Source organism: Zeugodacus cucurbitae, chromosome 6 (assembly GCF_028554725.1).
Source record: "Zeugodacus cucurbitae isolate PBARC_wt_2022May chromosome 6, idZeuCucr1.2, whole genome shotgun sequence".
Classification (NCBI taxonomy): Eukaryota; Metazoa; Arthropoda; class Insecta; order Diptera; family Tephritidae; genus Zeugodacus; species Zeugodacus cucurbitae.
The window spans coordinates 29,349,786-29,377,071 of NC_071671.1; the positions used below are offsets into that span (position 1 = coordinate 29,349,786).

Here is a 27,286-nt window from a genome sequence, read left to right on the forward strand (position 1 = left end):
GAACTGTGGGACGGCATCTCAAACTCACTGCGTACCGCTGAAACCGAAACCATTGGCTTTCGGAAAAGTCAAAAAAACAGCTGGTACGATGAGGAATGCCGTCTCGCAGCGGAGAGAAAACAGACTGCTACCTCGCAACTTTGCAAACAAACAAAACACGTGTGGGATGGGATAGATATCGAGAGCTGAAGAGGGAAGCGAGACGCATATTCAGACAAAAAAAGAAAGAGGCCGAAATGCGTGAGTACGAAGAGCTTGAGAAGCTGGCACACAGAGGGAATGCTCGAAAATTTTATGAAAAATTAACCGACTTAACGAGGGTTTCAAGACCGGAGCATCCTCATGTAGAGACCAAGGTCGTAATCTGGTAACCGATGTCCAGGGCATACTGAGATTATGGAGGGAACACTTCTCCGACCTGCTAAATGGCAGTGAAAGTACAACACCATGAAGAAATTCGAATAGCAATTACCCGAGCGTACTGTGTGAAAGACTTAAGCCCACCGTCAACAAACTGATTGGACCTTATCAGTGTGGCTTTAGACCTGGAAAGTCCACCATGGACCAGATATTTACCATGCGCCAAATCTTGGAGAAGACCCATAAAACGAGGATCGACACACACCACCTTTTTGTCGATTTCAAAGCTGCTTTCGACAGCACGAAAAGGAGCTGCCTTTATGCAAACGAGTTTTCAGACAAGGTGACTCACTATCGTGCGACTTCTTTAACTTGATGTTGGCAAAAAATAATACGAGCTGCAGAGCTAAATAGAGAAAGTACAATCTTCTACAAGAGTGTACAGCTGCTGGCGTACGCCGATGATAATGATATCATCGGAAGAAACAACCGCGCCGTTTGTTCTGCGATTTCCCGCATGGATAAAGAGGCGAAGCGAATGGATCTGGAGGTGAATGAGGACAAGACGAAATATCTCCTGTCATCAAGCAAACAGTCGGCGCACTCGCGTCTTGGCTCTGTTGACAGTCATAACTTCGAAGTTGTAGATAATTTCGTATACCTGGGAAACAGTATCAACAACACCAACAATGTCAGCCTCGAAATCCAGCGCAGAATCACTCTTGCCAACAGTAGGCAATTGAACAGTAAAGTCCTCTCTCGACGAACCAAATTCAAACTCTACAAGTCGCTTATCATGCCCGTCCTGCTTTATGGTGCAGAAGCTTGGACGATGTCAACATCAGATGAGACGACACTAGGAGTTTTCGAGAGGAAAATTTTGCGCAAGATTTACGGACCTCAGAACATTGGCAACGGCGAATACCGCAGACGATGGAACGATGAGCTGTACGAGTTATACGACGACATTGACATAGTTCAGCGAATAAAAAGACAGCGGCTACGCTGGCTAGGTCATGTTGTCCGAATGGACTAAAACACTCCAGCTCTGAAAGTGTTCGATGCAGTACCCGCCGGAAGAAGCCGAGGAAGGGGAAGGCCTCCACTCCTTTGGAGGGATCAGGTGGAGAGCGACCTGGTTACACTTGGAATCTCCAACTGGCGACGAACTGCGAAGGAAAGAGAGGAGTGGCGCGCTCTCATCGATTCGGCTATAACCGGCTAAACGGTTTAACGCTAATCACATACATACATACATTAGCAACAATAGTGCTTCATTAATTCCCCAGGTTCGGTAAGGTGAACAGTACTGCTACAGAGGAAACAAACAATTACAATTTGGCAAGTGTAAACAGACACGATTTACTAACTGCCAATACATCGATTCAATCAGCTCTTAATTTAAGAAATGAGCTTTGTCAATATTTAAATTCTTCATACTACGAATGCATATTTAAAAATATAGTAATAAGAACACGTTTATTATTAAATTTAAGTTATAATTCGCTTATTATAATGGATTTTATTTAAAAATATTTCAAATAACAATTTACTTTAAATGAGTAACAAAATATATTATCAATATTTAGAAAAAAATAAACAACTTTTTAAAAATTTAGTATTTAGTAAGTAGGAAAATTATAATTAATATTTAGAAAAAATTAACAAATATTTACAGATTAGATTAGTATTTAATAAGTAGGGAGATATTAATTTTTATTTATTTTCCTATTAACTAAATTTAAAATTTCTATTTCTACATCATCTACTTCACCTTCTGGGAGCCTATCTAATTTGCTCCTCAGCATACCAAAAAAGTGTTGGTACTTATCTATTATTGTTGTTGTTGTTGGTTCTTCACACTTTCTCTTCATAGCCTGAAGTACTTCTGTGAAGAGACCATCGCTGCTACGTTTTCTACTTTTGATGGTGCTGGTGGTGTTCGACAATTGGCTATTGCTGTCTTCGGACCATCCAATGCTTGTGTCCAAATCAGCGGAAACGTTGCTGGTTGTACTAAAAATTAGGAGTTAATATTTTTCTTAAATTTTTTTACATAATTATATGAAATATATGAAACATTAATAAAGATTTTTAATACCTGGCAGGTTCCATAGATTCCGCTAAAAATTCCATGCTTGCTGCATACTACTTTGACTTCTTTTGTCAAAAAGACAAGGATTACCGTGAACAAATTCAATCATATTTTCACAAGAATTCTAAAATTGGTACAAAATTAAATGTTTATACTCGGACGAATTAAATTATTTAAAATACTTACATCCATTTGTCACAATTAACTTCGCAAGTTAACTAATTTGAAAGTTTTCTATTATATATATATGTATATATGTGAATATATGTATAACTTTTAGCTGTTTTGTAAAAACTTCGCACGGGTTTAAATTTTCAAAAACTACTGATTTATAGCTTTTTTTGTACAAACAAATTCCATAAAAATCAGAACTTTCAAAAAAATAAATTTTTTCCGTGTTTTGTGTAAAAGAAATGCAGGAAATAAGAGAAATGACAACTTTACTTCTTAACGCGCTGTGAAAATAGAAATTTTCAACCGCTCAGCGTTGCCGTCGCGTTATTTCGGTATATATATAATTTTTTGGCGTAGGAACCGCTTTAAGCGATTATAGCCGAATCCACCAGAGCGCGCCACTCATTCCTCCTTTTTGCTTTTTGGCGCCAACTGGAAACACCAAGTGAAGCCAGGTCACTTTGCACTTGGTCTTTCCACCGGAGTGGAGGTCGTCCTCTTCCGCGGCTTCCTCCAGCGGGTACTGCATCGATTACTTTCAGAGCTGGAGTGTTTTCTTCCATCCGTACAACATGACCTAGCCAGCGTAGCCGCTGTCTTTTTATTCGCTGAACTATGTCAATGTCGTCGTATAAATCGTACAGCTCATCGTTCCATCGTCTGCGGTATTCGCCGTTGCCAATGTTTAGAGGACCATAAATCTTGCGCAAAACTTTTCTCTTGAAAACCCCAAGAGTCGTCTCATCGGATGTTGTCATCGTCCACGCTTCAGCGCCATACATCAGGACGGGAATAATGAGCGACTTATAGAGTTTGATTTTGGTTCGTCGAGAGAGAACTTTACTTTTCAATTGTCTACTCAGTCCAAAGTAGCACCTGTTGGCAAGAGTGATTCTGCGTTGGATTTCAAGGCTGACATTGTTGGTGTTGTTAATGCTGGTTCCCAGATAAACAAAATTATCTACAACTTCAAAGCTATGACTGTCAACAGTGACGTGGGAGCCAAGACGCGAGTGCGCTGACTGTTTGTTTGATGACAGGAGATATTTCGTCTTGTCCTCATTCACCACAAGATCCATACGCTTCGCTTCTTTATCTAGTCTGGAAAACGCAGAACAAACGGCGCGGTTGTTGCTTCCGATGATATCAATATCATCGGCATACGCCAGGAGCTGTACACTCTTGTAGAAGATTGTACCCTCTCTATTTAGCTCTGCAGCTCGTATTATTCTTTCCTGCAATAGATTGAAGAAGTCGCACGATAGTGAGTCACCCTGTCTGAAGCCTCGTTTGGTATCGAACAGCTCGGAGAGGTCCTTCCCGATCCTGACGGAGCTTTTGGTGTTGCTCAACGTCAGCTAACATAGCCGTATTAGTTTAGCAGGGATACCAAATTCAGACATCGAGGCATAAAGGCAGCTCCTTTTCGTGCTATCGAAGGCAGCTTTAAAATCGATAAAAAGATGGTGAGTATCGATTCTTCTCTCTCGGGTCTTTTCCACGATTTGGCGCATGGTGAATATCTGGTCCATTGTAGATTTTCCAGGTCTAAAGCCACACTGATAAGGTCCAATCAGTTCGTTGACGGTGGGCTTTAGCCTTTCACACAATACGCTCGACAAAACCTTGTATGCGATATTGAGGAGACTTATACCACGGTATTTGGCGCAGATTGTGGGGTCTCCCTTCTTATGGATTGGGCAGAGCACACTAAGATTCCAATCGTCAGGCATGCTTTCTTCCGACCATATTCTACAAAGAAGCTGAAGTATGCACCTTATCAGTTCTTCGCCGCCGTATTTGAATAGCTCGGCCGGTAATCCATCGGCCCCCGCCGCTTTGTTGTTCTTCAAGCGGGTAATTGCTATTCGAATTTCTTCATGGTCGGGAAATGGAACATCTATTCCATCGTCTTCGATTGGGGAATCGGGTTCACCATCTCCTGGTGTTGTACTTTCAGTGCCATTGAGCAGGTCGGAGAAGTGTTCCCTCCATAATCCCAGTATGCTCTGGACATCCGTTACCAGATTACCTCCTCGGTCCCTACATGATAATGCTCCGGTCTTGAAACCTTCTGTAAATCTCCTCATCTTTTCATAAAACTTTTGAGCATTACCCATGTCGGCCAGCTTTTCAAGCTTTTCAGACTCACGCATTTCGGCCTCTTTCTTTTTACGTCTGCAAATGCGTCTCGCTTCCCTCTTCAGTTCTCGATATCTGTCCCACCCCGAACGTGTTGTGGTCTTTCGAAACGTTGCGAGGTAGGCAGTCTGTATCCTCTGCACTGCGGAACGACAACTCTCATCGTACCAACTGGTTTTTTGGCGTTGCCGGAGACCAATTGTTTCGGCTGCAGCGGTATGCAATGAGTTTGAGATGCCGTTCCACAGCTCCCTTATATCGAGATGTTGATGTGTCTTCTCAAAGAGCAGGAGTGCAAGTCGAGTAGAAAATCGTTCGGCTGTCGGTTGTGATTGCAGCTTTTCGACGTCGAACCTTCCTTGTGTTTGTTGACGGGCGTTCTTTGCTGCACAGAGGCGAGTGCGTATCTTTGCTGCTACTAGTTATTTCGGTATGCGCCATACAAATTGTATGGGCATGAGGATTTGTGACAGTCATTTGCCGCTGACGCTTTTATTTAGGGAAGGCAGTAAGTTATAGGCAGTGGTCGGCACGAGAGGAATTGTGACTGTGTAGCACGAAATAAAGGATACCCAGTGAGAACTCTGTAACCATCCATTGTGAGAATGTTTTCAATATTAAAAAAAAACATCAATTTTTGTACTCATTTATTCATTTTAGTTATTTATTATTTAAACATATATGATCACAAAAGCATTAACTTTTCTGTCTTTAAATAGCTTAAAACCTTAAATATAATACATAACATAAAACGACATTCATAAAAGTAGGCATTTCGCGCAGGGCACTTATGCAAAGTGCCATAGCCATGCGCGGTGTTTACTCGTTGCTGGTTCGACTACGACTGAACGATAGAGCGAAAGCGTACGTTTGACTTGAGTCGGCACAATTGTGCTATGCAGTGCCGACCACTCGTATAAATTGTAGCTCAAAAGGTGCAGCAGAAGCTCACCAAATTATAGTAAAACAAGTAAGGAAAGGCTAAGTTCGGGTGCAACCGAACATTTTATACTCTCGCAGTTTATTGAAGAAATTTAATCAATACATATATGCGGAATAAAGCTCGTATTTTTGAAAAACCTATAATTAGGTATATGGGAGCTAGGAGAAGATACTTTTGAAAAACCTACAATGAGGTATATGGAAATGTTATGACCCGATTTAAATAATTTTTGGAACAGAGACACACTATTAGAAGAAAACAATTTCCTCTGAATTAAATTGAGATATCTGAGAGATTTACCCATATTTTCGGTTAAAATTTATCCTTAGGCGCTGAGTTCAACATGTTCTATATCTGGGGCCTTGAAAAGTTATGGTCCGTTTTCGACAATTTTTTCACAAGTGAAGCCAGAGATGATATGCACTAATTGTGTAAAGTTTTATTCCGTTATCTTCATTGGTTCCATATGTTTACATTATAAAGTGAAGGAATAAGATGGATTTCACAATTGAGTTATAAGGAAAGTAGTAGTGGTTGTGAACCGATTTCGCCCATTTTTTTTTCGTGTTATCAGGGTCTCAAGAAAATAATATATACCGAATTTCATTCGAATCAGTCGAGTAGTTCCTGAGATATGGTTTTTGACCCATAAGTGGGCGATGCCACGCCCATTTTCCATTTTGTAAAAAAATCTGAGTACAGCTTCCTTCTGCTATTTCTTCTGCAAAATTTAGTGTTTCTGACGTTTTTCGTTAGTTAGTTAACCCACTTATAGTAATTTTCAACCTAACCTTTGTATGGGAGGTGGGCGTGGTTATTATCCGATTTAAACTATTTTCATGGTGTGTGGTGGGGTATGTAAGAGAACCGACTGCAGAAAGTTTGGTTTATATAGCTTTATTAGTTTACGAGTTAAATACAAATAACCGATTTGTGGGCGGGTCCACGCCTTGGATCCTTTATTCCAAATTTTATATCTTCACTTATGACTTAGTTATGACACTTTATTTGTTTTTGGTTTTCGCCATTTTGTGGGCGTGGCAATGGTCCGATTCTGCCCATTTTCGAACTTGATCTTCTTATGGTGCCAAGGAATATTTGTGCCAAGTTTTGTCAAGATATCTTAATTTTTACTCAAGTTACAGCTTGCACAGACGGACAGACGGACAGACATCCGGATTTCAAATCTACTCGTCACCCTGATCACTTTGGTATATATGACACTATATCTAACTCTTTTAGTTTTAGGTGTTACAAACAACCGTTATGTGAACAAAACTATAATACTCTCTTTAGCAACTTTTGTTGCGAGAGTAGAATAAACAATACAATATAACAAGAGTGGTTTAATTTTATTTAACTTGTATATCAAAATAAATCGGATTTATACAAATCACTGTATTAAACATGTTAGTGTAATGTTAGGATAGTTTAGTGGGAAGGCATATATACATATGTAGTCCAATTTCTGTTTTGTTATGACCAGGCATGGGCAAAGTCTTAAGCAGTGAATACACTTGCAGAATACTGTACTGTACACTTATGCGACAAGTTGTTCATACATCATTTCGTTGCAATCTTTGAAGTGAGCGGACGTTATGGCATCGGATGATGCAATTGTAAAATTAAATTTTTATTGAAAAATTTCGAAAACTCAGCCGTTGGTACTTCATCTCCGATCATGTGTCCAAAAAAGGCTCTTGCCGAGGACATTATAACTCATTATTAAAATCAAAAAAACCAAAAATATTTCGACAGTAAATGGATAAATCGAGTTAATGATCGAAGGAAAAAATTATATTAAAATTTAAATTTTTTACAGATTTTTAACAAAAAAAACTAAAATTTTCGGCATATTTTGGATCAAAAAAATATTTGTAATAAAAAAATATATATAATCCTTAGATCATTAACTACATAATGTTATTGCAAAGAAATGTGCAAAATTTTAACAAAATCGCTTCATGAATTCACAGTCTTCCACTGCAAGAATGAAGCAAGAATGAGATCGGTCTGCGTATCACACAATACACTTTGCTACCTGTCGCAACGACGAGCAGAAAACTTGAAACATTTCAATTTTGTGCATACTTGCATGCCGTCCTAACATTTGGTGTACAGACCAGGCTTTACACGATGCGACGGTATGCCATACATGACATGTCCCAGCAGATTTAAAAGCGAGATCTCCTGAAAGGAGGAATGAAGGAGTCCTCCTATTGACCTCTTTTAGGAGCACTCTAAAAGGCATTTAAAACGTCTAGTGAATAAAAAATTGAATAATTTATACTGATAAGGTCCAATCAGTTCGTTGACGGTGGGCTTTAGCCTTTCACACAATACGCTCGACAAAACCTTGTATGCGATATTGAGGAGACTTATACCACGGTATTTGGCGCAGATTGTGGGGTCTCCCTTCTTATGGATTGGGCAGAGCACACTAAGATTCCAATCGTCAGGCATGCTTTCTTCCGACCATATTCTACAAAGAAGCTGAAGTATGCACCTTATCAGTTCTTCGCCGCCGTATTTGAATAGCTCGGCCGGTAATCCATCGGCCCCCGCCGCTTTGTTGTTCTTCAAGCGGGTAATTGCTATTCGAATTTCTTCATGGTCGGGAAATGGAACATCTATTCCATCGTCTTCGATTGGGGAATCGGGTTCACCATCTCCTGGTGTTGTACTTTCAGTGCCATTGAGCAGGTCGGAGAAGTGTTCCCTCCATAATCCCAGTATGCTCTGGACATCCGTTACCAGATTACCTCCTCGGTCCCTACATGATAATGCTCCGGTCTTGAAACCTTCTGTAAATCGCCTCATCTTTTCATAAAACTTTTGAGCATTACCCATGTCGGCCAGCTTTTCAAGCTTTTCAGACTCACGCATTTCGGCCTCTTTCTTTTTACGTCTGCAAATGCGTCTCGCTTCCCTCTTCAGTTCTCGATATCTGTCCCACCCCGAACGTGTTGTGGTCTTTCGAAACGTTGCGAGGTAGGCAGTCTGTATCCTCTGCACTGCGGAACGACAACTCTCATCGTACCAACTGGTTTTTTGGCGTTGCCGGAGACCAATTGTTTCGGCTGCAGCGGTATGCAATGAGTTTGAGATGCCGTTCCACAGCTCCCTTATATCGAGATGCTGATGTGTCTTCTCAAAGAGCAGGAGTGCAAGTCGAGTAGAAAATCGTTCGGCTGTCGGTTGTGATTGCAGCTTTTCGACGTCGAACCTTCCTTGTGTTTGTTGACGGGCGTTCTTTGCTGCACAGAGGCGAGTGCGTATCTTTGCTGCTACTAGTTATTTCGGTATGCGCCATACAAATTGTATGGGCATGAGGATTTGTGACAGTCATTTGCCGCTGACGCTTTTATTTAGGGAAGGCAGTAAGTTATAGGCAGTGGTCGGCACGAGAGGAATTGTGACTGTGTAGCACGAAATAAAGGATACCCAGTGAGAACTCTGTAACCATCCATTGTGAGAATGTTTTCAATATTAAAAAAAAACATCAATTTTTGTACTCATTTATTCATTTTAGTTATTTATTATTTAAACATATATGATCACAAAAGCATTAACTTTTCTGTCTTTAAATAGCTTAAAACCTTAAATATAATACATAACATAAAACGACATTCATAAAAGTAGGCATTTCGCGCAGGGCACTTATGCAAAGTGCCATAGCCATGCGCGGTGTTTACTCGTTGCTGGTTCGACTACGACTGAACGATAGAGCGAAAGCGTACGTTTGACTTGAGTCGGCACAATTGTGCTATGCAGTGCCGACCACTCGTATAAATTGTAGCTCAAAAGGTGCAGCAGAAGCTCACCAAATTATAGTAAAACAAGTAAGGAAAGGCTAAGTTCGGGTGCAACCGAACATTTTATACTCTCGCAGTTTATTGAAGAAATTTAATCAATACATATATGCGGAATAAAGCTCGTATTTTTGAAAAACCTATAATTAGGTATATGGGAGCTAGGAGAAGATACTTTTGAAAAACCTACAATGAGGTATATGGAAATGTTATGATCCGATTTAAATAATTTTTGGAACAGAGACACACTATTAGAAGAAAACAATTTCCTCTGAATTAAATTGAGATATCTGAGAGATTTACCCATATTTTCGGTTAAAATTTATCCTTAGGCGCTGAGTTCAACATGTTCTATATCTGGGGCCTTGAAAAGTTATGGTCCGTTTTCGACAATTTTTTCACAAGTGAAGCCAGAGATGATATGCACTAATTGTGTAAAGTTTTATTCCGTTATCTTCATTGGTTCCATATGTTTACATTATAAAGTGAAGGAATAAGATGGATTTCACAATTGAGTTATAAGGAAAGTAGTAGTGGTTGTGAACCGATTTCGCCCATTTTTTTTCCGTGTTATCAGGGTCTCAAGAAAATAATATATACCGAATTTCATTCGAATCAGTCGAGTAGTTCCTGAGATATGGTTTTTGACCCATAAGTGGGCGATGCCACGCCCATTTTCCATTTTGTAAAAAAATCTGAGTACAGCTTCCTTCTGCTATTTCTTCTGCAAAATTTAGTGTTTCTGACGTTTTTCGTTAGTTAGTTAACCCACTTATAGTAATTTTCAACCTAACCTTTGTATGGGAGGTGGGCGTGGTTATTATCCGATTTAAACTATTTTCATGGTGTGTGGTGGGGTATGTAAGAGAACCGACTGCAGAAAGTTTGGTTTATATAGCTTTATTAGTTTACGAGTTAAATACAAATAACCGATTTGTGGGCGGGTCCACGCCTTGGATCCTTTATTCCAAATTTTATATCTTCACTTATGACTTAGTTATGACACTTTATTTGTTTTTGGTTTTCGCCATTTTGTGGGCGTGGCAATGGTCCGATTCTGCCCATTTTCGAACTTGATCTTCTTATGGTGCCAAGGAATATTTGTGCCAAGTTTTGTCAAGATATCTTAATTTTTACTCAAGTTACAGCTTGCACAGACGGACAGACGGACAGACATCCGGATTTCAAATCTACTCGTCACCCTGATCACTTTGGTATATATGACACTATATCTAACTCTTTTAGTTTTAGGTGTTACAAACAACCGTTATGTGAACAAAACTATAATACTCTCTTTAGCAACTTTTGTTGCGAGAGTAGAATAAACAATACAATATAACAAGAGTGGTTTAATTTTATTTAACTTGTATATCAAAATAAATCGGATTTATACAAATCACTGTATTAAACATGTTAGTGTAATGTTAGGATAGTTTAGTGGGAAGGCATATATACATATGTAGTCCAATTTCTGTTTTGTTATGACCAGGCATGGGCAAAGTCTTAAGCAGTGAATACACTTGCAGAATACTGTACTGTACACTTATGCGACAAGTTGTTCATACATCATTTCGTTGCAATCTTTGAAGTGAGCGGACGTTATGGCATCGGATGATGCAATTGTAAAATTAAATTTTTATTGAAAAATTTCGAAAACTCAGCCGTTGGTACTTCATCTCCGATCATGTGTCCAAAAAAGGCTCTTGCCGAGGACATTATAACTCATTATTAAAATCAAAAAAACCAAAAATATTTCGACAGTAAATGGATAAATCGAGTTAATGATCGAAGGAAAAAATTATATTAAAATTTAAATTTTTTACAGATTTTTAACAAAAAAAACTAAAATTTTCGGCATATTTTGGATCAAAAAAATATTTGTAATAAAAAAATATATATAATCCTTAGATCATTAACTACATAATGTTATTGCAAAGAAATGTGCAAAATTTTAACAAAATCGCTTCATGAATTCACAGTCTTCCACTGCAAGAATGAAGCAAGAATGAGATCGGTCTGCGTATCACACAATACACTTTGCTACCTGTCGCAACGACGAGCAGAAAACTTGAAACATTTCAATTTTGTGCATACTTGCATGCCGTCCTAACATTTGGTGTACAGACCAGGCTTTACACGATGCGACGGTATGCCATACATGACATGTCCCAGCAGATTTAAAAGCGAGATCTCCTGAAAGGAGGAATGAAGGAGTCCTCCTATTGACCTCTTTTAGGAGCACTCTAAAAGGCATTTAAAACGTCTAGTGAATAAAAAATTGAATAATTTATACTGATAAGGTCCAATCAGTTCGTTGACGGTGGGCTTTAGCCTTTCACACAATACGCTCGACAAAACCTTGTATGCGATATTGAGGAGACTTATACCACGGTATTTGGCGCAGATTGTGGGGTCTCCCTTCTTATGGATTGGGCAGAGCACACTAAGATTCCAATCGTCAGGCATGCCGACAAAAAAATATTTGTAATAAAAAAATATATATAATCCTTAGATCATTAACTACATAATGTTATTGCAAAGAAATGTGCAAAATTTTAACAAAATCGCTTCATGAATTCACAGTCTTCCACTGCAAGAATGAAGCAAGAATGAGATCGGTCTGCGTATCACACAATACACTTTGCTACCTGTCGCAACGACGAGCAGAAAACTTGAAACATTTCAATTTTGTGCATACTTGCATGCCGTCCTAACATTTGGTGTACAGACCAGGCTTTACACGATGCGACGGTATGCCATACATGACATGTCCCAGCAGATTTAAAAGCGAGATCTTCTGAAAGGAGGAATGAAGGAGTCCTCCTATTGACCTCTTTTAGGAGCACTCTAAAAGGCATTTAAAACGTCTAGTGAATAAAAAATTGAATAATTTATACTGATAAGGTCCAATCAGTTCGTTGACGGTGGGCTTTAGCCTTTCACACAATACGCTCGACAAAACCTTGTATGCGATATTGAGGAGACTTATACCACGGTATTTGGCGCAGATTGTGGGGTCTCCCTTCTTATGGATTGGGCAGAGCACACTAAGATTCCAATCGTCAGGCATGCTTTCTTCCGACCATATTCTACAAAGAAGCTGAAGTATGCACCTTATCAGTTCTTCGCCGCCGTATTTGAATAGCTCGGCCGGTAATCCATCGGCCCCCGCCGCTTTTTTGTTCTTCAAGCGGGTAATTGCTATTCGAATTTCTTCATGGTCGGGAAATGGAACATCTATTCCATCGTCTTCGATTGGGGAATCGGGTTCACCATCTCCTGGTGTTGTACTTTCAGTGCCATTGAGCAGGTCGGAGAAGTGTTCCCTCCATAATCCCAGTATGCTCTGGACATCCGTTACCAGATTACCTCCTCGGTCCCTACATGATAATGCTCCGGTCTTGAAACCTTCTGTAAATCGCCGCATCTTTTCATAAAACTTTTGAGCATTACCCATGTCGGCCAGCTTTTCAAGCTTTTCAGACTCACGCATTTCGGCCTCTTTCTTTTTACGTCTGCAAATGCGTCTCGCTTCCCTCTTCAGTTCTCGATATCTGTCCCACCCCGAACGTGTTGTGGTCTTTCGAAACGTTGCGAGGTAGGCAGTCTGTATCCTCTGCACTGCGGAACGACAACTCTCATCGTACCAACTGGTTTTTTGGCGTTGCCGGAGACCAATTGTTTCGGCTGCAGCGGTATGCAATGAGTTTGAGATGCCGTTCCACAGCTCCCTTATATCGAGATGCTGAGGTGTCTTCTCAAAGAGCAGGAGTGCAAGTCGAGTAGAAAATCGTTCGGCTGTCGGTTGTGATTGCAGCTTTTCGACGTCGAACCTTCCTTGTGTTTGTTGACGGGCGTTCTTTGCTGCACAGAGGCGAGTGCGTATCTTTGCTGCTACTAGTTATTTCGGTATGCGCCATACAAATTGTATGGGCATGAGGATTTGTGACAGTCATTTGCCGCTGACGCTTTTATTTAGGGAAGGCAGTAAGTTATAGGCAGTGGTCGGCACGAGAGGAATTGTGACTGTGTAGCACGAAATAAAGGATACCCAGTGAGAACTCTGTAACCATCCATTGTGAGAATGTTTTCAATATTAAAAAAAACATCAATTTTTGTACTCATTTATTCATTTTAGTTATTTATTATTTAAACATATATGATCACAAAAGCATTAACTTTTCTGTCTTTAAATAGCTTAAAACCTTAAATATAATACATAACATAAAACGACATTCATAAAAGTAGGCATTTCGCGCAGGGCACTTATGCAAAGTGCCATAGCCATGCGCGGTGTTTACTCGTTGCTGGTTCGACTACGACTGAACGATAGAGCGAAAGCGTACGTTTGACTTGAGTCGGCACAATTGTGCTATGCAGTGCCGACCACTCGTATAAATTGTAGCTCAAAAGGTGCAGCAGAAGCTCACCAAATTATAGTAAAACAAGTAAGGAAAGGCTAAGTTCGGGTGCAACCGAACATTTTATACTCTCGCAGTTTATTGAAGAAATTTAATCAATACATATATGCGGAATAAAACCTATAATTAGGTATATGGGAGCTAGGAGAAGATACTTTTGAAAAACCTACAATGAGGTATATGGAAATGTTATGACCCGATTTAAATAATTTTTGGAACAGAGACACACTATTAGAAGAAAACAATTTCCTCTGAATTAAATTGAGATATCTGAGAGATTTACCCATATTTTCGGTTAAAATTTATCCTTAGGCGCTGAGTTCAACATGTTCTATATCTGGGGCCTTGAAAAGTTATGGTCCGTTTTCGACAATTTTTTCACAAGTGAAGCCAGAGATGATATGCACTAATTGTGTAAAGTTTTATTCCGTTATCTTCATTGGTTCCATATGTTTACATTATAAAGTGAAGGAATAAGATGGATTTCACAATTGAGTTATAAGGAAAGTAGTAGTGGTTGTGAACCGATTTCGCCCATTTTTTTTTCGTGTTATCAGGGTCTCAAGAAAATAATATATACCGAATTTCATTCGAATCAGTCGAGTAGTTCCTGAGATATGGTTTTTGACCCATAAGTGGGCGATGCCACGCCCATTTTCCATTTTGTAAAAAAATCTGAGTACAGCTTCCTTCTGCTATTTCTTCTGCAAAATTTAGTGTTTCTGACGTTTTTCGTTAGTTAGTTAACCCACTTATAGTAATTTTCAACCTAACCTTTGTATGGGAGGTGGGCGTGGTTATTATCCGATTTAAACTATTTTCATGGTGTGTGGTGGGGTATGTAAGAGAACCGACTGCAGAAAGTTTGGTTTATATAGCTTTATTAGTTTACGAGTTAAATACAAATAACCGATTTGTGGGCGGGTCCACGCCTTGGATCCTTTATTCCAAATTTTATATCTTCACTTATGACTTAGTTATGACACTTTATTTGTTTTTGGTTTTCGCCATTTTGTGGGCGTGGCAATGGTCCGATTCTGCCCATTTTCGAACTTGATCTTCTTATGGTGCCAAGGAATATTTGTGCCAAGTTTTGTCAAGATATCTTAATTTTTACTCAAGTTACAGCTTGCACAGACGGACAGACGGACAGACATCCGGATTTCAAATCTACTCGTCACCCTGATCACTTTGGTATATATGACACTATATCTAACTCTTTTAGTTTTAGGTGTTACAAACAACCGTTATGTGAACAAAACTATAATACTCTCTTTAGCAACTTTTGTTGCGAGAGTAGAATAAACAATACAATATAACAAGAGTGGTTTAATTTTATTTAACTTGTATATCAAAATAAATCGGATTTATACAAATCACTGTATTAAACATGTTAGTGTAATGTTAGGATAGTTTAGTGGGAAGGCATATATACATATGTAGTCCAATTTCTGTTTTGTTATGACCAGGCATGGGCAAAGTCTTAAGCAGTGAATACACTTGCAGAATACTGTACTGTACACTTATGCGACAAGTTGTTCATACATCATTTCGTTGCAATCTTTGAAGTGAGCGGACGTTATGGCATCGGATGATGCAATTGTAAAATTAAATTTTTATTGAAAAATTTCGAAAACTCAGCCGTTGGTACTTCATCTCCGATCATGTGTCCAAAAAAGGCTCTTGCCGAGGACATTATAACTCATTATTAAAATCAAAAAAACCAAAAATATTTCGACAGTAAATGGATAAATCGAGTTAATGATCGAAGGAAAAAATTATATTAAAATTTAAATTTTTTACAGATTTTTAACAAAAAAAACTAAAATTTTCGGCATATTTTGGATCAAAAAAATATTTGTAATAAAAAAATATATATAATCCTTAGATCATTAACTACATAATGTTATTGCAAAGAAATGTGCAAAATTTTAACAAAATCGCTTCATGAATTCACAGTCTTCCACTGCAAGAATGAAGCAAGAATGAGATCGGTCTGCGTATCACACAATACACTTTGCTACCTGTCGCAACGACGAGCAGAAAACTTGAAACATTTCAATTTTGTGCATACTTGCATGCCGTCCTAACATTTGGTGTACAGACCAGGCTTTACACGATGCGACGGTATGCCATACATGACATGTCCCAGCAGATTTAAAAGCGAGATCTCCTGAAAGGAGGAATGAAGGAGTCCTCCTATTGACCTCTTTTAGGAGCACTCTAAAAGGCATTTAAAACGTCTAGTGAATAAAAAATTGAATAATTTATACTGATAAGGTCCAATCAGTTCGTTGACGGTGGGCTTTAGCCTTTCACACAATACGCTCGACAAAACCTTGTATGCGATATTGAGGAGACTTATACCACGGTATTTGGCGCAGATTGTGGGGTCTCCCTTCTTATGGATTGGGCAGAGCACACTAAGATTCCAATCGTCAGGCATGCTTTCTTCCGACCATATTCTACAAAGAAGCTGAAGTATGCACCTTATCAGTTCTTCGCCGCCGTATTTGAATAGCTCGGCCGGTAATCCATCGGCCCCCGCCGCTTTGTTGTTCTTCAAGCGGGTAATTGCTATTCGAATTTCTTCATGGTCGGGAAATGGAACATCTATTCCATCGTCTTCGATTGGGGAATCGGGTTCACCATCTCCTGGTGTTGTACTTTCAGTGCCATTGAGCAGGTCGGAGAAGTGTTCCCTCCATAATCCCAGTATGCTCTGGACATCCGTTACCAGATTACCTCCTCGGTCCCTACATGATAATGCTCCGGTCTTGAAACCTTCTGTAAATCGCCTCATCTTTTCATAAAACTTTTGAGCATTACCCATGTCGGCCAGCTTTTCAAGCTTTTCAGACTCACGCATTTCGGCCTCTTTCTTTTTACGTCTGCAAATGCGTCTCGCTTCCCTCTTCAGTTCTCGATATCTGTCCCACCCCGAACGTGTTGTGGTCTTTCGAAACGTTGCGAGGTAGGCAGTCTGTATCCTCTGCACTGCGGAACGACAACTCTCATCGTACCAACTGGTTTTTTGGCGTTGCCGGAGACCAATTGTTTCGGCTGCAGCGGTATGCAATGAGTTTGAGATGCCGTTCCACAGCTCCCTTATATCGAGATGCTGATGTGTCTTCTCAAAGAGCAGGAGTGCAAGTCGAGTAGAAAATCGTTCGGCTGTCGGTTGTGATTGCAGCTTTTCGACGTCGAACCTTCCTTGTGTTTGTTGACGGGCGTTCTTTGCTGCACAGAGGCGAGTGCGTATCTTTGCTGCTACTAGTTATTTCGGTATGCGCCATACAAATTGTATGGGCATGAGGATTTGTGACAGTCATTTGCCGCTGACGCTTTTATTTAGGGAAGGCAGTAAGTTATAGGCAGTGGTCGGCACGAGAGGAATTGTGACTGTGTAGCACGAAATAAAGGATACCCAGTGAGAACTCTGTAACCATCCATTGTGAGAATGTTTTCAATATTAAAAAAAAACATCAATTTTTGTACTCATTTATTCATTTTAGTTATTTATTATTTAAACATATATGATCACAAAAGCATTAACTTTTCTGTCTTTAAATAGCTTAAAACCTTAAATATAATACATAACATAAAACGACATTCATAAAAGTAGGCATTTCGCGCAGGGCACTTATGCAAAGTGCCATAGCCATGCGCGGTGTTTACTCGTTGCTGGTTCGACTACGACTGAACGATAGAGCGAAAGCGTACGTTTGACTTGAGTCGGCACAATTGTGCTATGCAGTGCCGACCACTCGTATAAATTGTAGCTCAAAAGGTGCAGCAGAAGCTCACCAAATTATAGTAAAACAAGTAAGGAAAGGCTAAGTTCGGGTGCAACCGAACATTTTATACTCTCGCAGTTTATTGAAGAAATTTAATCAATACATATATGCGGAATAAAGCTCGTATTTTTGAAAAACCTATAATTAGGTATATGGGAGCTAGGAGAAGATACTTTTGAAAAACCTACAATGAGGTATATGGAAATGTTATGATCCGATTTAAATAATTTTTGGAACAGAGACACACTATTAGAAGAAAACAATTTCCTCTGAATTAAATTGAGATATCTGAGAGATTTACCCATATTTTCGGTTAAAATTTATCCTTAGGCGCTGAGTTCAACATGTTCTATATCTGGGGCCTTGAAAAGTTATGGTCCGTTTTCGACAATTTTTTCACAAGTGAAGCCAGAGATGATATGCACTAATTGTGTAAAGTTTTATTCCGTTATCTTCATTGGTTCCATATGTTTACATTATAAAGTGAAGGAATAAGATGGATTTCACAATTGAGTTATAAGGAAAGTAGTAGTGGTTGTGAACCGATTTCGCCCATTTTTTTTCCGTGTTATCAGGGTCTCAAGAAAATAATATATACCGAATTTCATTCGAATCAGTCGAGTAGTTCCTGAGATATGGTTTTTGACCCATAAGTGGGCGATGCCACGCCCATTTTCCATTTTGTAAAAAAATCTGAGTACAGCTTCCTTCTGCTATTTCTTCTGCAAAATTTAGTGTTTCTGACGTTTTTCGTTAGTTAGTTAACCCACTTATAGTAATTTTCAACCTAACCTTTGTATGGGAGGTGGGCGTGGTTATTATCCGATTTAAACTATTTTCATGGTGTGTGGTGGGGTATGTAAGAGAACCGACTGCAGAAAGTTTGGTTTATATAGCTTTATTAGTTTACGAGTTAAATACAAATAACCGATTTGTGGGCGGGTCCACGCCTTGGATCCTTTATTCCAAATTTTATATCTTCACTTATGACTTAGTTATGACACTTTATTTGTTTTTGGTTTTCGCCATTTTGTGGGCGTGGCAATGGTCCGATTCTGCCCATTTTCGAACTTGATCTTCTTATGGTGCCAAGGAATATTTGTGCCAAGTTTTGTCAAGATATCTTAATTTTTACTCAAGTTACAGCTTGCACAGACGGACAGACGGACAGACATCCGGATTTCAAATCTACTCGTCACCCTGATCACTTTGGTATATATGACACTATATCTAACTCTTTTAGTTTTAGGTGTTACAAACAACCGTTATGTGAACAAAACTATAATACTCTCTTTAGCAACTTTTGTTGCGAGAGTAGAATAAACAATACAATATAACAAGAGTGGTTTAATTTTATTTAACTTGTATATCAAAATAAATCGGATTTATACAAATCACTGTATTAAACATGTTAGTGTAATGTTAGGATAGTTTAGTGGGAAGGCATATATACATATGTAGTCCAATTTCTGTTTTGTTATGACCAGGCATGGGCAAAGTCTTAAGCAGTGAATACACTTGCAGAATACTGTACTGTACACTTATGCGACAAGTTGTTCATACATCATTTCGTTGCAATCTTTGAAGTGAGCGGACGTTATGGCATCGGATGATGCAATTGTAAAATTAAATTTTTATTGAAAAATTTCGAAAACTCAGCCGTTGGTACTTCATCTCCGATCATGTGTCCAAAAAAGGCTCTTGCCGAGGACATTATAACTCATTATTAAAATCAAAAAAACCAAAAATATTTCGACAGTAAATGGATAAATCGAGTTAATGATCGAAGGAAAAAATTATATTAAAATTTAAATTTTTTACAGATTTTTAACAAAAAAAACTAAAATTTTCGGCATATTTTGGATCAAAAAAATATTTGTAATAAAAAAATATATATAATCCTTAGATCATTAACTACATAATGTTATTGCAAAGAAATGTGCAAAATTTTAACAAAATCGCTTCATGAATTCACAGTCTTCCACTGCAAGAATGAAGCAAGAATGAGATCGGTCTGCGTATCACACAATACACTTTGCTACCTGTCGCAACGACGAGCAGAAAACTTGAAACATTTCAATTTTGTGCATACTTGCATGCCGTCCTAACATTTGGTGTACAGACCAGGCTTTACACGATGCGACGGTATGCCATACATGACATGTCCCAGCAGATTTAAAAGCGAGATCTCCTGAAAGGAGGAATGAAGGAGTCCTCCTATTGACCTCTTTTAGGAGCACTCTAAAAGGCATTTAAAACGTCTAGTGAATAAAAAATTGAATAATTTATACTGATAAGGTCCAATCAGTTCGTTGACGGTGGGCTTTAGCCTTTCACACAATACGCTCGACAAAACCTTGTATGCGATATTGAGGAGACTTATACCACGGTATTTGGCGCAGATTGTGGGGTCTCCCTTCTTATGGATTGGGCAGAGCACACTAAGATTCCAATCGTCAGGCATGCCGACAAAAAAATATTTGTAATAAAAAAATATATATAATCCTTAGATCATTAACTACATAATGTTATTGCAAAGAAATGTGCAAAATTTTAACAAAATCGCTTCATGAATTCACAGTCTTCCACTGCAAGAATGAAGCAAGAATGAGATCGGTCTGCGTATCACACAATACACTTTGCTACCTGTCGCAACGACGAGCAGAAAACTTGAAACATTTCAATTTTGTGCATACTTGCATGCCGTCCTAACATTTGGTGTACAGACCAGGCTTTACACGATGCGACGGTATGCCATACATGACATGTCCCAGCAGATTTAAAAGCGAGATCTTCTGAAAGGAGGAATGAAGGAGTCCTCCTATTGACCTCTTTTAGGAGCACTCTAAAAGGCATTTAAAACGTCTAGTGAATAAAAAATTGAATAATTTATACTGATAAGGTCCAATCAGTTCGTTGACGGTGGGCTTTAGCCTTTCACACAATACGCTCGACAAAACCTTGTATGCGATATTGAGGAGACTTATACCACGGTATTTGGCGCAGATTGTGGGGTCTCCCTTCTTATGGATTGGGCAGAGCACACTAAGATTCCAATCGTCAGGCATGCTTTCTTCCGACCATATTCTACAAAGAAGCTGAAGTATGCACCTTATCAGTTCTTCGCCGCCGTATTTGAATAGCTCGGCCGGTAATCCATCGGCCCCCGCCGCTTTTTTGTTCTTCAAGCGGGTAATTGCTATTCGAATTTCTTCATGATCGGGAAATGGAACATCTATTCCATCGTCTTCGATTGGGGAATCGGGTTCACCATCTCCTGGTGTTGTACTTTCAGTGCCATTGAGCAGGTCGGAGAAGTGTTCCCTCCATAATCCCAGTATGCTCTGGACATCCGTTACCAGATTACCTCCTCGGTCCCTACATGATAATGCTCCGGTCTTGAAACCTTCTGTAAATCGCCTCATCTTTTCATAAAACTTTTGAGCATTACCCATGTCGGCCAGCTTTTCAAGCTTTTCAGACTCACGCATTTCGGCCTCTTTCTTTTTACGTCTGCAAATGCGTCTCGCTTCCCTCTTCAGTTCTCGATATCTGTCCCACCCCGAACGTGTTGTGGTCTTTCGAAACGTTGCGAGGTAGGCAGTCTGTATCCTCTGCACTGCGGAACGACAACTCTCATCGTACCAACTGGTTTTTTGGCGTTGCCGGAGACCAATTGTTTCGGCTGCAGCGGTATGCAATGAGTTTGAGATGCCGTTCCACAGCTCCCTTATATCGAGATGCTGAGGTGTCTTCTCAAAGAGCAGGAGTGCAAGTCGAGTAGAAAATCGTTCGGCTGTCGGTTGTGATTGCAGCTTTTCGACGTCGAACCTTCCTTGTGTTTGTTGACGGGCGTTCTTTGCTGCACAGAGGCGAGTGCGTATCTTTGCTGCTACTAGTTATTTCGGTATGCGCCATACAAATTGTATGGGCATGAGGATTTGTGACAGTCATTTGCCGCTGACGCTTTTATTTAGGGAAGGCAGTAAGTTATAGGCAGTGGTCGGCACGAGAGGAATTGTGACTGTGTAGCACGAAATAAAGGATACCCAGTGAGAACTCTGTAACCATCCATTGTGAGAATGTTTTCAATATTAAAAAAAACATCAATTTTTGTACTCATTTATTCATTTTAGTTATTTATTATTTAAACATATATGATCACAAAAGCATTAACTTTTCTGTCTTTAAATAGCTTAAAACCTTAAATATAATACATAACATAAAACGACATTCATAAAAGTAGGCATTTCGCGCAGGGCACTTATGCAAAGTGCCATAGCCATGCGCGGTGTTTACTCGTTGCTGGTTCGACTACGACTGAACGATAGAGCGAAAGCGTACGTTTGACTTGAGTCGGCACAATTGTGCTATGCAGTGCCGACCACTCGTATAAATTGTAGCTCAAAAGGTGCAGCAGAAGCTCACCAAATTATAGTAAAACAAGTAAGGAAAGGCTAAGTTCGGGTGCAACCGAACATTTTATACTCTCGCAGTTTATTGAAGAAATTTAATCAATACATATATGCGGAATAAAACCTATAATTAGGTATATGGGAGCTAGGAGAAGATACTTTTGAAAAACCTACAATGAGGTATATGGAAATGTTATGACCCGATTTAAATAATTTTTGGAACAGAGACACACTATTAGAAGAAAACAATTTCCTCTGAATTAAATTGAGATATCTGAGAGATTTACCCATATTTTCGGTTAAAATTTATCCTTAGGCGCTGAGTTCAACATGTTCTATATCTGGGGCCTTGAAAAGTTATGGTCCGTTTTCGACAATTTTTTCACAAGTGAAGCCAGAGATGATATGCACTAATTGTGTAAAGTTTTATTCCGTTATCTTCATTGGTTCCATATGTTTACATTATAAAGTGAAGGAATAAGATGGATTTCACAATTGAGTTATAAGGAAAGTAGTAGTGGTTGTGAACCGATTTCGCCCATTTTTTTTCCGTGTTATCAGGGTCTCAAGAAAATAATATATACCGAATTTCATTCGAATCAGTCGAGTAGTTCCTGAGATATGGTTTTTGACCCATAAGTGGGCGATGCCACGCCCATTTTCCATTTTGTAAAAAAATCTGAGTACAGCTTCCTTCTGCTATTTCTTCTGCAATATTTAGTGTTTCTGACGTTTTTCGTTAGTTAGTTAACCCACTTATAGTAATTTTCAACCTAACCTTTGTATGGGAGGTGGGCGTGGTTATTATCCGATTTAAACTATTTTCATGGTGTGTGGTGGGGTATGTAAGAGAACCGACTGCAGAAAGTTTGGTTTATATAGCTTTATTAGTTTACGAGTTAAATACAAATAACCGATTTGTGGGCGGGTCCACGCCTTGGATCCTTTATTCCAAATTTTATATCTTCACTTATGACTTAGTTATGACACTTTATTTGTTTTTGGTTTTCGCCATTTTGTGGGCGTGGCAATGGTCCGATTCTGCCCATTTTCGAACTTGATCTTCTTATGGTGCCAAGGAATATTTGTGCCAAGTTTTGTCAAGATATCTTAATTTTTACTCAAGTTACAGCTTGCACAGACGGACAGACGGACAGACATCCGGATTTCAAATCTACTCGTCACCCTGATCACTTTGGTATATATGACACTATATCTAACTCTTTTAGTTTTAGGTGTTACAAACAACCGTTATGTGAACAAAACTATAATACTCTCTTTAGCAACTTTTGTTGCGAGAGTAGAATAAACAATACAATATAACAAGAGTGGTTTAATTTTATTTAACTTGTATATCAAAATAAATCGGATTTATACAAATCACTGTATTAAACATGTTAGTGTAATGTTAGGATAGTTTAGTGGGAAGGCATATATACATATGTAGTCCAATTTCTGTTTTGTTATGACCAGGCATGGGCAAAGTCTTAAGCAGTGAATACACTTGCAGAATACTGTACTGTACACTTATGCGACAAGTTGTTCATACATCATTTCGTTGCAATCTTTGAAGTGAGCGGACGTTATGGCATCGGATGATGCAATTGTAAAATTAAATTTTTATTGAAAAATTTCGAAAACTCAGCCGTTGGTACTTCATCTCCGATCATGTGTCCAAAAAAGGCTCTTGCCGAGGACATTATAACTCATTATTAAAATCAAAAAAACCAAAAATATTTCGACAGTAAATGGATAAATCGAGTTAATGATCGAAGGAAAAAATTATATTAAAATTTAAATTTTATACAGATTTTTAACAAAAAAAACTAAAATTTTCGGCATATTTTGGATCAAAAAAATATTTGTAATAAAAAAATATATATAATCCTTAGATCATTAACTACATAATGTTATTGCAAAGAAATGTGCAAAATTTTAACAAAATCGCTTCATGAATTCACAGTCTTCCACTGCAAGAATGAAGCAAGAATGAGATCGGTCTGCGTATCACACAATACACTTTGCTACCTGTCGCAACGACGAGCAGAAAACTTGAAACATTTCAATTTTGTGCATACTTGCATGCCGTCCTAACATTTGGTGTACAGACCAGGCTTTACACGATGCGACGGTATGCCATACATGACATGTCCCAGCAGATTTAAAAGCGAGATCTCCTGAAAGGAGGAATGAAGGAGTCCTCCTATTGACCTCTTTTAGGAGCACTCTAAAAGGCATTTAAAACGTCTAGTGAATAAAAAATTGAATAATTTATACTGATAAGGTCCAATCAGTTCGTTGACGGTGGGCTTTAGCCTTTCACACAATACGCTCGACAAAACCTTGTATGCGATATTGAGGAGACTTATACCACGTTATTTGGCGCAGATTGTGGGGTCTCCCTTCTTATGGATTGGGCAGAGCACACTAAGATTCCAATCGTCAGGCATGCTTTCTTCCGACCATATTCTACAAAGAAGCTGAAGTATGCACCTTATCAGTTCTTCGCCGCCGTATTTGAATAGCTCGGCCGGTAATCCATCGGCCCCCGCCGCTTTGTTGTTCTTCAAGCGGGTAATTGCTATTCGAATTTCTTCATGGTCGGGAAATGGAACATCTATTCCATCGTCTTCGATTGGGGAATCGGGTTCACCATCTCCTGGTGTTGTACTTTCAGTGCCATTGAGCAGGTCGGAGAAGTGTTCCCTCCATAATCCCAGTATGCTCTGGACATCCGTTACCAGATTACCTCCTCGGTCCCTACATGATAATGCTCCGGTCTTGAAACCTTCTGTAAATCGCCTCATCTTTTCATAAAACTTTTGAGCATTACCCATGTCGGCCAGCTTTTCAAGCTTTTCAGACTCACGCATTTCGGCCTCTTTCTTTTTACGTCTGCAAATGCGTCTCGCTTCCCTCTTCAGTTCTCGATATCTGTCCCACCCCGAACGTGTTGTGGTCTTTCGAAACGTTGCGAGGTAGGCAGTCTGTATCCTCTGCACTGCGGAACGACAACTCTCATCGTACCAACTGGTTTTTTGGCGTTGCCGGAGACCAATTGTTTCGGCTGCAGCGGTATGCAATGAGTTTGAGATGCCGTTCCACAGCTCCCTTATATCGAGATGCTGATGTGTCTTCTCAAAGAGCAGGAGTGCAAGTCGAGTAGAAAATCGTTCGGCTGTCGGTTGTGATTGCAGCTTTTCGACGTCGAACCTTCCTTGTGTTTGTTGACGGGCGTTCTTTGCTGCACAGAGGCGAGTGCGTATCTTTGCTGCTACTAGTTATTTCGGTATGCGCCATACAAATTGTATGGGCATGAGGATTTGTGACAGTCATTTGCCGCTGACGCTTTTATTTAGGGAAGGCAGTAAGTTATAGGCAGTGGTCGGCACGAGAGGAATTGTGACTGTGTAGCACGAAATAAAGGATACCCAGTGAGAACTCTGTAACCATCCATTGTGAGAATGTTTTCAATATTAAAAAAAAACATCAATTTTTGTACTCATTTATTCATTTTAGTTATTTATTATTTAAACATATATGATCACAAAAGCATTAACTTTTCTGTCTTTAAATAGCTTAAAACCTTAAATATAATACATAACATAAAACGACATTCATAAAAGTAGGCATTTCGCGCAGGGCACTTATGCAAAGTGCCATAGCCATGCGCGGTGTTTACTCGTTGCTGGTTCGACTACGACTGAACGATAGAGCGAAAGCGTACGTTTGACTTGAGTCGGCACAATTGTGCTATGCAGTGCCGACCACTCGTATAAATTGTAGCTCAAAAGGTGCAGCAGAAGCTCACCAAATTATAGTAAAACAAGTAAGGAAAGGCTAAGTTCGGGTGCAACCGAACATTTTATACTCTCGCAGTTTATTGAAGAAATTTAATCAATACATATATGCGGAATAAAGCTCGTATTTTTGAAAAAACCTATAATTAGGTATATGGGAGCTAGGAGAAGATACTTTTGAAAAACCTACAATGAGGTATATGGAAATGTTATGACCCGATTTAAATAATTTTTGGAACAGAGACACACTATTAGAAGAAAACAATTTCCTCTGAATTAAATTGAGATATCTGAGAGATTTACCCATATTTTCGGTTAAAATTTATCCTTAGGCGCTGAGTTCAACATGTTCTATATCTGGGGCCTTGAAAAGTTATGGTCCGTTTTCGACAATTTTTTCACAAGTGAAGCCAGAGATGATATGCACTAATTGTGTAAAGTTTTATTCCGTTATCTTCATTGGTTCCATATGTTTACATTATAAAGTGAAGGAATAAGATGGATTTCACAATTGAGTTATAAGGAAAGTAGTAGTGGTTGTGAACCGATTTCGCCCATTTTTTTTCCGTGTTATCAGGGTCTCAAGAAAATAATATATACCGAATTTCATTCGAATCAGTCGAGTAGTTCCTGAGATATGGTTTTTGACCCATAAGTGGGCGATGCCACGCCCATTTTCCATTTTGTAAAAAAATCTGAGTACAGCTTCCTTCTGCTATTTCTTGTGCAAAATTTAGTGTTTCTGACGTTTTTCGTTAGTTAGTTAACCCACTTATAGTAATTTTCAACCTAACCTTTGTATGGGAGGTGGGCGTGGTTATTATCCGATTTAAACTACTTTCATGGTGTGTGGTGGGGTATGTAAGAGAACCGACTGCAGAAAGTTTGGTTTATATAGCTTTATTAGTTTACGAGTTAAATACAAATAACCGATTTGTGGGCGGGTCCACGCCTTGGATCCTTTATTCCAAATTTTATATCTTCACTTATGACTTAGTTATGACACTTTATTTGTTTTTGGTTTTCGCCATTTTGTGGGCGTGGCAATGGTCCGATTCTGCCCATTTTCGAACTTGATCTTCTTATGGTGCCAAGGAATATTTGTGCCAAGTTTTGTCAAGATATCTTAATTTTTACTCAAGTTACAGCTTGCACAGACGGACAGACGGACAGACATCCGGATTTCAAATCTACTCGTCACCCTGATCACTTTGGTATATATGACACTATATCTAACTCTTTTAGTTTTAGGTGTTACAAACAACCGTTATGTGAACAAAACTATAATACTCTCTTTAGCAACTTTTGTTGCGAGAGTAGAATAAAC

General features: G+C 39.1%; 1 protein-coding gene across 26 annotated transcripts in view; it reads right to left on the minus strand.

The window, feature by feature from the left end:
• Positions 1-27,286, minus strand: part of Ptprq_4 (phosphatidylinositol phosphatase PTPRQ) — a 474,745-nt gene that overhangs the window by 274,865 nt on the left and 172,594 nt on the right. The window lies entirely within an intron of this gene.